Below are 15247 nucleotides of genomic sequence, written 5' to 3' on the forward strand. Positions count from 1 at the left end.
ACAAGAAGTGCATTTTGATGTCAAAAGTTATTTTTAATGATATCCAATAACACAATTAGGCTTACATGTCGGATTTTCCATGAAATGAAGTCCAGAATTTTTGGGCTTTTTTAGTACTTCTCTAAATCGTAAACTATATCATTGCTAATATCAAACTGCATGCTTTTTTTATTTGTCCACACATTCGTCAATCACTTATATATAGCACTAGTACATGTAGGCCTATATTTGAGCGAGGTTTGCAACATTTTGTTCTATATGCTCGCCAAATGTATGTAGACCTACATACAAGATTTTTTTCTTTTAGTGTGATGTCACCTTTGTGATAAGCTAATAAGTCAATGTTATGTATCTGTTATAGAAAAAAACGATTAACAAAGCATACATGTTCATTATCTATGTGTACCAAGTAGGCATTTCATGTAAATATGGATAAAGAACTCGTCCAAGTGATCTTATATCACTAACGTATTTCTCCAAAAGTTGAAGCAGTCTCCATTTTCCGGGAGAGGTGCATTTCATGAATACTTGCTCCAACATTTTAGCTCGACTATTTGAAAAAGCTATATATTGTACTCTCCGGCGTCGTCATGAACATGTTAAAATTTTATCGAAATTTTCCCAATTTCACTATATGCATGATTATCTTCTTTACCACTGCTCACTACTTCACGTAAGGATTGGTCTTGGCAAGGGGGCGACTTTTTCAACTGGTTTAAGGTTAGGCACCCCAAATATCAAGGTCACTGTGATGTGTGTAAAACAGAGTAGGGTGTACTAATAAATAGTTAGTGTGGAATATGTAACAAAAAATGTGAACGAAAATCAGGAATGGTGGTTAATGGGGATTGGATATAAGTGAAAGTGAGAAATATGTTGTTGTTGTTGTTGTTTTTTGAAGGGGAGGTGGGGGTGGATATGAGGAAATCTAAAGAATAATCAGTTTCTTTTTCTAGGGTGGGGTATGAGGGCTTCATTGAAACAATATAAGTAAATTTAAAATAAGAAAAAATGGTGGGATGGAGGTATATTGTTGGGTTAAGATATAAGACGTAGGTGTGGAATATGTAAAACATATTTTGTTGCGATTGTGGTAGTAGCAGATGGGTGCAATTTGGTGGGACAGAGGTATGTGGGGATATGAGGTTTCTGATAAACAAAAAAGAGATATAGGATATCTGTTAAAATTTTATTGACAACTCACATGACTTGTTTGAAATTTTATCACATTTTTCTTCATAATTATAGATGTACAGGAACAGAATATTTATCAATTTTTTTTTTCAATTTCAAAATATATAAGAATGTTATTATATGTATTTTAACATAATGAGTTAAAAGAATTATATATAAATGTATAGAATTGATAAACTAGTAAATTTCGTTATAAGCAAAAGAGATCATTTTAAAACTTAATCTAGAGATCACTTTCAGACAATGTCTGCTTCATTTATGCAATTTCTGAACAGAACACTGGCATAAAACCACATTTTCAGCCTTAAGTACAACCACTAGTAAAGTATTTATATAAGCTTGCTATACACCAAGTTTGGTGACAATATTGATAATTAAGAAAAGTGTACTTAGTTTAAAAGCTGCAAAGAAAGCTATGGTTCTTACTCCTTACTAATTTAATGATAACTGAGAAAAGTGTACACTGTTTAAAAGATGCAAGAAAGAGAGAGAGCTATGGTTCTTACTACTTACTGATCTAATTATAATTAAGACAAGTGTTACTGTGTATAAAGTTTAAAAGCTGTAACATTTTTATTATTTGAAAAGTGAATCTAAACTAAAAATTTAACAAAAAAAATACATAAAGACCACAAAGGGTCATAACAAAATTCATCCACCTCATACTAACAAAATGCATGTCTGAGTAATGATTCTTGGTCTATTTACTCGCATAATGAGAAACAAATGTACAAATCTCTGATAGTATTAAATTAAAGTAGATCCAAACAATATTTTCAAAAAAAAAATCCCGAGTAAAAAAGAGCCATAATATCAAAACAGAGTTATGGAACTTACACAGTGTCTGTCATGTCATCACAATCAACATATGTGTGAAATTCAAATTATTCCCAGTAACAGTTACTAGATCTATACCAGCTTATTACAAAAACGTTACCAAACATTGCTACCTTGACCTTTGAGATAAGGGTCTGGGTTCTGCACATGACACCCTGAATATTTATAATATACATCATGATCCATCCCGGGGACAATTACACTATTGTACAAATTTATATTACATTCTTTTCAGGGGAAATAGATATTTGATCACAACACTAAAATGCGCACACAAATGTAGATACATTATTATACCCTCGTTTTCAAATGGGAAAACTGATCACTTTAATTTATTGTTTTTTTTTTTTATATTTTTCTAACAGAAATAGCTGTTGGTCTTTGCTTTTCTTTTACTTAATGTCCTCTATTTCCAACAGCATCTTTTTCTTTCCAGAGCATAAACATCGTCCTTTTTATCATCTTTGATCTGTTTTGTAGACTTCTGTTTTCTCAATCTGTTCAGAAAAGGTCTTTGATCCGAGTCTATAAAGTTAAATGAAAATGTATGAATGTGTTATCTTACACAATTGTTGTCTACTGAATCATCGGATATGATGTAATTTTCTTGCCTACCTAGCGGGGGAAAGTATACATTTGTTCGGGCATATGCAAGGGATAGATTTTTCTATCTTTCCCTAAGAAAAAAACACTGTCTAAACTTGCGTCACTGAAATTATGTCATATAGGTTTTTCATTCCACATCATCCCTCGGGTAGGAAAACTCTTATCTTACACAAGCAGGCATGTAATATACATATATTCTCCAAAATAAGGCAATATTGAATGGAGTGAGTGATGAATATCACATCATATCCAATGGCTCAACAGACTGCAATTGTTGTATTAAAGTAACATTATCAGATCTGCCTGATCTAGCTTTTGTATATTTCTCTGCTTCTATTTTTCATCAATGATAATAAAATCAACTGACAATTGCTGGCATATCTTTCTATGTATAACATAATGCTTTAAGAAACAAGAGCTGTCCGTAAGACAGCGCACTCCACTATTCGGCGATTTGACTGTAAAATGAATTTATGTCTCATGTCATATGCAGATGATGATTATAAGGAAATATCTTTAATTTCAAGTCATTATCTTGCCAAGTACCAAAGATATGTCTATAAACGAAGCTTTCGAAAAAATTCAACATGAAAATAATTCCAAGTATAACAACCTGGTGACCTTGACCTTGGGTATAATGGGTCCAGCCCCTGCACATACTTTGTTTGTATGCTGGACAATGTTTATGTGAGTTTACAGTAAGATATAAGCAATAGTAACAAAAATATGACAGAAAAACAAAGGTTGCCGAAAAACTGTAACCTTAAAAATAATGTAAGTATAACACCTTGGTGACCTTGACCTTGGGTATAATGGGCCCAGCCGCTGCACATACTTTGTTTGTGTGCTGGACAATGTTTATGTGAACACACAGTAAGATATAAGCAATAGTAACAAAGATATGACAGAAAAAAAAAGGTTGCCGAAAAACTTTAACCTTAAAAATAATGTAAGTATAACACCTTGGTGACCTTGACCTTGGGTATAATAGGCCTAGCCCATGCGCATACTTTGTTTGTATGCTGGACAATGTTAATGTGAGCTTACAGTAAGATTTAGGCAACAGTAACAAAGATATGACAGAAAAACCAAGGTTGCCCAAAAACTTTAACCTTAAAAATAACCCAAGTATAACACCTTGGTGACCCTGACCTTAGGTATAATGGGTCCAGCCCCTGCACATACTTTGTTTGTATGCTGGACAATGTTTATGTGAACTTACAGTAAGTTATAAGCAATAGTAACAAAGATATGACAGAAAAACAAAGGTTGCCGAAAAACTTTAACCTTAAAAATAACTTTGGTATAACACCTTAGTGAAATTGACCTTGGGTATAATGGGACCAGCCCCTGCAATTACTCTGTTTGCATGCTGAACAATGTTAATGTGAAGTTACAGTAAGATATAAGCAATAGTAACAAAGAAAGACAAAGACTGCCGAAAAACTTTAACCAAGAAAGCTCATGTTAACGCCGGGGCGAGTAGAATAGCACCCCTATTCTCCGAATAGTGGAGCTAAAATGTTAAATAAATAATGATATTCAACAATGTTAAAATCACTGAGATCCAAACTGCAGACCAACCTCCTGGTTATGTTTTTAACATTTTATGACATGTGCAATTCTTGTTAAGCATGAAATAAATCTAGGTTGTGCACAGTAGGAGTTAACACTGATGTTCTTACCATTTACTTTTTCTTCTACTTCTCAAACTGACAACAATATTATCCCCTCCACCACCAATCAATGGAAAAATTCATAATTTTTTGTTGTTGTTGCTGAAATAAAATTAAACAAGAGGGCCATGATGGCCCTATATCGCTCACCTGTTATCATTGCACTTGAGGACAAGAAGGTCCTCAGAAAAAAATATCTAAGTCCAAAGGACAGGAACAACAAAGGAAAGAAATTTAACCAAAAAGAAAAAAAAATTCTTACAAGGTACAGATATGTCAAAATACACCTAAAAATTGGAGGTACCATCCATGTTGTACCACAGAAGTGGTCTCGGTTTTTCCCTACAGCCAATAATAAAAAAGTTACTAAAAATAAGCTATTTATAGTAACGTAAAAGGGAAGTAATTAAAAAGAAAACTGATGTAAGTGAACAAAAGAAGGATCTGCCAAATAAATCTGTTGACATAAATGAAATTTCAGATCAGTATCTTCATTAGTTACGGAGATATACCCATTTTAATTGAAATAAAGGGAGGTAATTTGACATAAAATCAGTCCATAGTTATCTACCCTGATTGGCTCAGTCCAACTAATGACAATAATGAAATTTCAAATAAGTCCTATAAGTACTTACTGATATAAATCCATTTTGACTACAATCAGGGGAGGTAATCAGATATAAAAAAAACCTACGATTGGATCTGATTTGTCATGGAATCCAAGATTTATTGTTGTTGAAGATATTTTGGAAGTTTGTATAAAAAAAAACCCATAAATGAAGTCTCTATATGGCTGCAAAAGCCAAAATAGCCAATTTTGGACATTTCAGGGGCCATAACTCTGGAACCCATGATGGAATCTGGCCAGTTCAAGAAAGGAACCAAGATCTTGTGGTGATACAAGTTGTGTGCAAGTCTGGTTAAAATCAAATCATAAATGAAGTTGCTATTGTGCAGACAAGGTCAAAATAGCTAATTTTGGCCTTTTCAGGGGCCATAACTCTGGAACCCATAATGGAATCTGGCCAGTTCAACAAAGGAACCAAGATCTTATGGCGATACAAGTTGTGTGCAAGTTTGGTTAAAATAAAATCATAAATGAAGCTGCTATTGTGCAGACAAGGTCAAAATAGCTAATTCTGGCCCTTTCAGGGGCCATAACTCTGGAACCCATAATGGAATCTGGCCAGTTCAAGAAAGGAACCAAGATCTTATGGTGATACAAGTTGTGTGCCAGTTTGGTAAAAATCAAATCATAAATAAAGCTGCTATTGTGCAGACAAGGTCAAAATAGCTGATTTTGGCCCTTTCAGGGGCCATAACTCTGGAACCCATAATGGGATCTGGCCAGTTCAAGAAAGGAACCGAGATCTTATGGTGATACAAGTTGTGTGCAAGTTTGGTTAAAATAAAATCATAAATGAAACCTCTATCGTGCAGACAAGAAATTGTTGACGGACGGACGGACGACGGACGACGGACGAAGGGTGATCACAAAAGCTCACCTTGTCACTATGTGACAGGTGAGCTAAAAATAATGCTTTTGAAGTTCATATTTTAAATAATTTAATCACAAGAATGAAAAATAATTTCATAAAACTGTACCATAAAGGGAGGTAATCAGAAAGAACAGATTGAGCAACACTTTCTCCTATGTCAATCAATATTCAAACCTACATGGGAACACTTATCTAAAATTGGATTTAAAAAGAACTAATGTATAACATGCTCACAGCTAACAAGAGGGCCACGATGGCCCTAGATCGCTCACCTGACTTTCACAGATTGACTTAAAACTAAACACGACACTTTTCAAAGTTTTCCATACAGCCAAACAGGGAAAACTGGTGACTATTTTAATCTAGAATATCCAGTTTCAAATTTGACCTAGAGTTTAATGAAAATCAAACATAGAAAATGTGGCCTCTAGATTGTTAACAAGGTTTTTATATGCTTTAACATTGGGAGCTAGTTTTTTTTACCTCAGATAATCTCGTTTCATCTTAACCTATATACAAAGTGACCCATATTCTGATAAAAATATATAATGAATATATCAAATGAAAAACGTGACCTCTAGAGTGTTAACAATATTATTCTATGATTTGACCTAGTGACATAGCTTCTAAGTCATGTGAGCCAGTTACAAAAGTTACTTAGATTTCATAGAGACAAATAGTCTGGCAAAGTTTTAACTAGTGACCTAGTTTTTGACCCCATGTAACCCAATTTGGTACTGACCTAGACTTCACAGAGATAAATATTATGAAAAAAATGTATGATGATCAAGAGGTAAATGTGGCCTATATAGTGTTAAAAAGGTTTTTTCTGTGATTTGTCCCAGTAACATAGTTTAATACCTCAGGTATTCAAGTTTTGAAACTGACCTAGATTTCATAGAGACAAACATTTTTGCGAAGTTTTATGTAGATCAAGAAGAAAATGTGGCCCCTACAGAGTTAACAAGTTTTTCTATGATTTGACCTAATGATCTAGCTTTTGACTACAAATAACCAAGTTTCAAAGGGTGAAACCTGACCTAGGTTTTAGGAGACAAATGTTCTGACAAAGTCCTATGAAGATGAGGTAGACAATGTGGCCTTAAGTATTTACAAGATTTCCTATTAACTGACCTAGTAACCTAGTTTTTCACTCAGATGACCCAGCAACAAACATGTCAGTGATTTTATTAGACTGTTGAAGACCGACGATGACAAACACAGAGTGATAACAATATCTCACCTTGAGCATTTTGTGCTCAGGGGAGCTAATATTAAATAGGATTTGAAAGTCCTGATATGCTCATATCAACTTCATATTGATGCTGTATACCAAGTTTCATTTAAATTTGATGGAAATAGTGATAGCAGAGTACACAAGGAATTGTGACAGACAGTCTTATAGTTTATACATTATATACACCTCCCATGTCTTCGACACCAGGGCTATTAAACTGAATCATTCATTGTCTTAGTATATAAATAAAATTTAATTTTCATTCAATATAATGGAAGATTAAATTTTTAAAACTTAAATTCATAAAGCCTAATTATAGGCTAGGGTGTTTATTGAATCTACAATTTATTTCAGTAGCAATACCTGTCAATTATATTATTTCCTTATACCACTTCTGCCATATGGACAGTATAACGAAACAGAGCTGGGTTGGAAGTACTCCTTTCTTTACAGAAACTTCTTTGGTTGGGGTAGCTGGTAGACCTAAATTCAATAAATATTGATTTTAAAATCATACATGTTAGTGATGTTACATAATCTTTGAAAATCAGTTTTTTTTACAGATCAGTTAATATGAAATATGAAATAAAAACAAAGAGTCCTTGTGTGGAGTTGATTAGCACAAGGGGTAAGTCCTCATATATCTTTATATACTTCTGCATGAAAAATAATTTTGTATGGGATTATTTCTATCTACCAAAACAATGGCCTGTTTTGCAGCATACCAGTTTTCAGCCCAACCATTTTAGGAATCATTGTAAATATATAAAAACAATGGTTCTATCTAACAGTAATATTACACTTTAACTAGAAAATCAGCTATATTCATGTTGAGAATTGTTTAAGTTTTGCCATCCAATGTGCAGAAATTCTATTTTATGTAAGAAAGGGAAGTATAGCAAGAATTGTTGTTTCATGTGTGTTTACATTATTTGAAGTGGCAACTTACCTATAATTGAGTCTGTGCCATCATTGAAACCCTTCCTCTCAGTCTGTCTTTTTTTTGTTTTTCAAGAAGGTAATTTATGATGGGGTTAATATCACTCTTGGACAACCAGCAGTCTTATTTTCCATTGCTATATAGTAAAAAAAGAACTGATATTTGATATTTTCATCAATGAATACTACAAGTATTAAAACTATTGATCTTGTTAGGTATCTTAATTAAAGTACTGTAATATCAGTGAAGACTTGTGCAATGTTTTATCGATTTAAGCAATTATTACACATCAGAGACATACCACATCAAATGCTGATGCTGAGAAAAACTGCAGGTTTTCATTTTCATTTAACCCATCTTTTCAGATACGAAGTTTGCAGTTAATAGCCCATGAACAGTCGTAATACATTTATAAGTATTAGTGTTTGAAATTATTTTTTGTCCAATGGCATTGCAGTACTTTTCAAATTTTCGGGAAATTTATTTTAGTAAATCAGCAATAACTTGCAGTAGTTTATTAATCAGGTTAGTCATGTGTATAGAAGGGACAAGAGGTGAGTTATTGATTTTATTCGCTCTGACGTCATCCAGAACAAAAAATAATTTCAAACACTAAATAGGTTAGTGTTTATTAATGTGCATTTACAAAACTTAATCAGCCTCGCAGCTGCGCTGCTCGTAGCTGATTAAACTTCGTAAATACACATTAATAAACACTAACCTATACATAATGATCTTGTCACTATCACACTTCTGTAGAAACAACTTTTGTTGCTTAGTCAACATTTTCTCCCCCCTTGAGAACAAGCAAATACTGCTGTTTAAGTTAGGCAAGGATATTTACCACTTTTGGTTCAGTGTAGAAAACCAGTAATTCAGTCTTTATCAATTGCAAATTTTTATCCAGTTTATTTTGTGGGTGTTTTATATGGCAGAGAATGACTTTCACAATATCTACATACACCCATTACATTCAAACAAATCCAGCAAAAGATTGCTTGAATTATTAGCTTGACTCATATTTCATAAAAACAAAATGGATAGAGTTAAATTTACAAATGTAGTAAGTAAATATGCTGAATTACATAAACTGAAAGAAGTCAATGGGACTAACCTGTATTTTGACTGTCATTTTTGATGTTCTCAAACATCTTCTTAATTTCAGTTGATGTGCAGAGAAGAAGCTTCTTCAGATCTATAAAATTAAATCAAATAAATAATATAAAAGCAAGTATCCAATAATTTCAAAGCCAAAAATTTCACTTTAATACTTCAAGTGTCTAAATAGTTAATAGCAAACTGTTACCGGTTTAGCTGATTTAGTGATAACTTGTCAATAAATTGCTTATGTAAAATGCTAGGTGAAAATCTAATTCAATATCTAGGTAATGAATATCCACAGGGATTGTTCTGAATAAATTTTATTATCACTGTCAATCCAAGGTTTTTAAAAAGTCACATTCACAATATTTACATTGTGTATATCTTGCAACTCTTCTTGCTAACAAGTATGTGAAATGGAATCACAGATTAAAAGTACTTTCTGATAGCGATATTAAAACAGACTAATATGCAACAGAAATTTTAAACATAGAAATTCAAAATTACTTTGTCCTACAACACAGGGCAAACAGGACCATAGACTGCAACTTCATTTCCCCAAGTCCACCTTTCAGTTCCCTGTAAAAATAAATGACACAAAAACATTTAATTCATATATATGTATTGGTTTATTACACTTTTTTTTATCTAAAACAATCTGGTATGCATGTGCAATGGTATGCTTCACCCTTCGTTCAAAGCACCAATACCCCAGACTCTTATCCCAATGTTAGTAATTTTACTTGGAGGAGTAGGGTGTTTCTGTAAAATGTCATTTTCATGCACTGAAATTCATGAGAACTCATTCACAAAAAGCTGCTGAAGAACACACTTTGATCGACACAACAGACATAAATTCATGGAAATGGCTATGAGTCCGGTAACCAGACCTCTAAATTCGGAGTATAGAGGTCCTGCGTTACCAGTGTATATGACAATTGCCAGGGATAAGCTGTAATAAGTTGTCAGACAGTTGCCGTGATTTATGTTAATTTTTTGGTAAATATCAAATGGCAAATCTATTTTTAAAAATAGTTCTCACTTGTGTTGGAGAATGAAACTCTACCTGCGATTTCCGTTAGTCACCGTTATTTATTTTAGCAGTAAAACGAATTCATCAAATTATGAGCATAATCCAAATTTAAAATACTAAAGAAAAGCTTAATTTTATTTATTATTTTAATCATTCAATGCTGAGAAAAACAAGAAATTGATGAAAGATCCATTATTATGCACAAATGACTTAATTATTTTTAATAATTCATCAAATTCGTAATTGTGTTTTTCTCCGGGTTAAAGGATTACAAATTTTTTCAATGTTTTTAATACCATGAAAAAAAACAACTAGATCTATACATAGAGCTCTGAATTTGGCTACCCCTATCAGGCCTCAGTCAGCATGTCAATACATGCCATCAGCTGTTTAGATGGAATAGAAGCTATGACTAGAAAAAAACGACAGCAATATTTTGAAATCAACACATGTTTTGCTAGATAAATGAAAGTTTCCTCTCTGCAAACACTATTCATATTGATTACCGGGCCTCTAGACAGTCCTAAAAGGGTTGTCTAGGGGTACGGTAACTTCCGGACCTCTAGACGGTTACTCAACCCCTAGCCACTGCCTAAGGCTAAATTCATCCGGTTACCGGATCCCTAGTCCAACTAATTTGACGCGATCCTAGGAAATATTGAGATTTTTTTTTCCATATGGGCAATATCCCCACTCGCGTCAAACATTCGAAGGATCAAAATAGTTGAAGCAACTTCCGATAAAATTTTCATCGCTGCCGACGCTTTACATGCTATAGGTTTGAATGCCGATTATGTCACGAACTGGCCATAAAATCAAATAATACTTACATGTATCGAAAGGGGATTCAATTCCTTATTGATTTATGTAAAAATTATCAAATAATATCCAAAATTACGAATTTTATGGTGATTTAAACCTATGTATGTACTGTACACGATTAACATTTATCGTGTGTACACGCCAATATGCGAAAGTGATAAAACCAATAACTTTACACGACTTTGTACTGTGATTTATCCTCCATTATTTTGGTCCTTCAAAGTTTTGACGTTTAGATTGCCCCGTCACAAATATAAAACAATCTAACTCGAATAATTTTGACTAGACGCTTTACATGATATAGGTTTAATTGCCGATTATTTCACGAATTGGCATAAATTCAAATAAAACTTACATGTATTGAAAGGGGATTCAATTCCTCATTGATTTATGCCAAAATTACCAAATAATATCCAAAATTACGAATTTTCTGGTGATTTAAACCTATGTATGTAGCCTACTGTACACGATTAACATTTACCCTGTATACAGAAGACTACACGCCAATACTCGCAAGCGATAAAACCAATATCTTTAAATGACTGTGTACTGTGATTTATCTTCCATTATTTTCGTCTTTCAAAGTTTGACGTTTTGATTGCCGTCACAAATATAAAACAATCTGAACGTCGAATTATTTTGACACTGCCAATAATGACATCAATGTAATCTAAAGTATGGGGTCACAATCATAGCAATAATGTTACAAATAATTACCTGATGATGTGATCTGATAATGTTGTGTGTTTTTATCGAATTCATCCATACCGAAAATTATACATGAAAACTAACACAGGAAATGACGACCGATAAGAGATAAAACTGTGTTCCCCGTACCTTACCGTATCGATTTTTTCGAAGTATTCTTAATTTTCTTATAGATGTATTTTAATTATTTTAAATATCCTGATACTGATAGTGATAACAAACTATGCACATTCAAAGAAGACTCTTTTGGCACATTCAATGATTCATAGCATTTTACAGAAACAGCTGATATACTCACGCATAACTGGTCGGCTATATCATGCTTCCTTCGCCCCTTGCGAAGCACCGTACGTAACATACTAGTATCACATACAAAAACTTTACCAAAAACTGTTGTCCAAAAAGGATCATAATTTTCTTAAAAAGCAAAGTAGAGTTATTGTACATGTACAGTGTAAACCAGTTTACCACAGTGAATAAGTGTGTGAAGTTTCAATCCATATCCATCAGTAGTTATGAGGTACTATCTTACATACAAAAACTAAACCAAATCGGGACGCCGACTGGGACACCGACGCCGACGCATGCGTAAGTCCAACGACTCTACCTAGTCTTCGAATAGTAGTTGCAACATAACTTTATTTTTTCAAAATAATGCCCCTTTTCATGTAAAGTAGGATTCTCAAAAACTACTTGGTCAAATGCTTTTTAATTCACACATGTCTTTGGCATCATAAGATGATCTTCAAAGATAAGTTACATAACTCTAGCTTTTATTCTGTCAAAAATATGTCTCTTTTTAACTTAGAATATCATGTAAGCAGGGTTCTCCGAAACTTCAAGTCCAAGTGCTTTCAAACTTCGCACATGACATTGTCTTAGGCATAATGAGATGATACCCCAGCACTTGTTACATAAGCTCTTTTTTGTGGTGGTGTCAATTCCCTACCCATCCCCACCTCTCTTTTTACTACGAGTGCGAAGTACCCGCCACATATTGGCTTGAGCTCCCAACGGCTTTTTGTGTCACCTTCCGTTCCTGAGCGGTGCACCATTGTGTTGTCTTGTCCTACTTGTTTCTTTTCTTTGAATATTCATCCTTGCTTTTTACCATTTTTTGCATCTTGAATATAATTAAAATGTATATATTGTTGGATTTTGGAAGCAAGCCGGTTGCTGTATCTTTCAACTGCAGCTTTTATTTGTTGCGGGTCTATTTCGCGTTGCATGGCTTTGACCGTGTGCTTCCTGGAAATCTACCCTAACCTGTTTTAATTTTTATATAGGTCAAGTAATTTAACACACTGATGGATCTATGTGATAACAAGTCTAATTATGTATGTTTATATTTTTCAATGAAACAGACAAGTTTCCCAAAAAAAACACCAATTCAGTTTTATTCATGTTTTAATATGGTGGACAGAGGAACCTTACTGCTTGATTTAAAAATTCTGTAACATGTTTTATGTAATTTTATTCTTTCTTCTTAAAATAATTACTCTTCATTTCTGAAACAAAGGAACATAACGTCATTTGAGCTAGGCGCTTTAGAGACGTAATCAAAGAAGATCAATGTTAGATTTAATGCATTGTATGAATTGCTTGAACAAAACAGTTAAGACAGATTTAAAGATAAGCAAAGAGTTGTTCGTAAAATCACTTTATATTTTGGTATCTCAATTGCAATCAATGATGTTTCAACAAAATTATTTTGTAGAGCACGATGATTAAATCACACGCTGGATGTTCAATTGATTTATTGTCTGATATCTTCTTAATCAAGATAAACTGCTTGCATTATTTCCTAATTTTTGTTGATATAGTTTGATTCATTAAAGACGCAGCTTTAAATGAAATTAAGATCGCTCTTTGCTAAAATGGTTGTGAAGTTTCCACTTTTCTCTATTGTACAATGATTCTTTTATGCGTTATTTGTGTTTCCGCAGATGCTTTACATGACGATAAAGTTAGTGCTCCTGCTTTTGGTGTTTTCATCGATTGGTTCACATGCAATTAAAACAGCTTCATGTTAATCATGTTCGATGACTGCTTACTGGCCTGAAAAGCGATGCAATAGTAAATTAACAGTAAAGCCAACATTGAATAGTGATAGAACAGGATTAATAACCAACCACATCCAATTAATCCTTCTGACGTTGTCTTCAATACCATTCAGCCTTCTTGTAGGTGTTTCCATCAGGGAGAACCTTCTGCAAGGGGTTTCATTGCAATTTAATTAATATGTGCAATGTGTATATGTTGCCTATGGTTAAAGAACAACGATGACTCGTAAAAATAAAGATTTCTAACGACTTCATATGATGACAACTTTTATCTACCTCATTCTTCTTCAGCTCCATAAATAGTAATACTTAGGAGAATCCCTCCCTCCCCGTCCTCTTAATTCTTACTTCCGTGGAAAACACAAGTTAATGGATAGTGTCCACAAAGGCGTTTTGAAAATAAACTGAATTAGCCATTATTAAAAGCAAACAGTCTATTATACTACAATTTACATAGCACACAACCTTGAAATTAGTGACAATATTACGGAAGTGTTATGTAAGGAAAGACGAGTGAGTTTCATTTGTAAATTTGAAATCTCCATGAAGTTTAACTGATTTACAGAGACCTCCAATAATAATTGAAAGAAATATATTTCAGAACTTTTTAAATTAAACCGTTTCGTTTTTTTTTAATGTATCACCAGTAAATTATACAGTCCTTTAGATATTTTGAAAGTTTGTTATCGTTACATACATATGATATTATACATATGGTATTAGAAAGATACTTAGCCTAGGATTGCACGTGTTAAGTAGAAAAAAATTGAAACTCAGTGATTTATTTGAGTGCAATTCCAAATAAAAGCGTCGTATGGTCCCCAGTAGCAATATTGGACTAGTCCTAAATGAGAAAACAATGTCAAAAGCCAGACAGACACTTTAAGCAAAAAATACCACAATGACTCTGCAATAGTCATATACAAACATCGCAACAACCAAGTGGAAATAAGGGTTTGCGAAACTGTATAAACGCACACACAGCCTTTACAAAGTTGGCAAACTATTGAAAGAGGCCTGCTTAACAAATCCGTAGGCATTGTTTAGTATAATATGGTATCATACCTCTGAATGTTTGTTATTGTCTCTTCTATTCATCCGGGTGATACCAGGCTCAAACATCCATTTTAAATTTTTGTGAGGCCCTAAACGAGGATAAATAGTTTGTTCTCCAATTTAAAGGAAATTATTGAACATTTTTATTTTTATCATTATTTGATGAAAAGTTTATCTGTTTTAGATTAAATTTTATTAATTTACTAATATGTTTAGTATGTAACGATTTATGATTCACCATTTTATACGTATTGAAGTATTCTTAACTCTATAATGGCCTGTAATGAGAACTTTAATTGATATGCAATAGAATGAATATTGTTCCGAGGCAAGATTAGCCTTAAATATATACCCTCTTGATAAAGCAAGTCTCAATTCATGAACAATGTCACCTATACGGGTTTCTTTATTCGTCTGATTATTAGCGAAAATTTTATAGCATTTGAAATGGAATTTAACCCAGTAGCAATCTGAT

General features: G+C 33.2%; 1 long non-coding RNA gene across 4 annotated transcripts; it reads right to left on the reverse strand.

Annotated features, from left to right (window-relative positions):
- Positions 1-1175: 1175 nt before the first annotated feature.
- LOC123524912 (uncharacterized) lies at positions 1176-12022 on the reverse strand. Of its 4 annotated transcripts, none has more exons than XR_008366307.1 (7): positions 11952-12022; positions 9598-9669; positions 9104-9184; positions 7999-8125; positions 7413-7532; positions 4323-4415; positions 1176-2556 (listed from the first exon to the last, which is right to left on the reverse strand). It is a non-coding gene; the product is annotated as an uncharacterized LOC123524912 (long non-coding RNA). The 4 variants fall into 4 exon arrangements; XR_008366306.1 differs by lacking the exon at positions 11952-12022 and adding an exon at positions 11663-11944; XR_008366308.1 differs by lacking the exon at positions 11952-12022 and adding an exon at positions 11301-11542.
- Positions 12023-15247: the final 3225 nt, after the last annotated feature.

Source organism: Mercenaria mercenaria, chromosome 11, assembly GCF_021730395.1.
Source record: "Mercenaria mercenaria strain notata chromosome 11, MADL_Memer_1, whole genome shotgun sequence".
Taxonomy (NCBI): domain Eukaryota; kingdom Metazoa; phylum Mollusca; class Bivalvia; order Venerida; family Veneridae; genus Mercenaria; species Mercenaria mercenaria.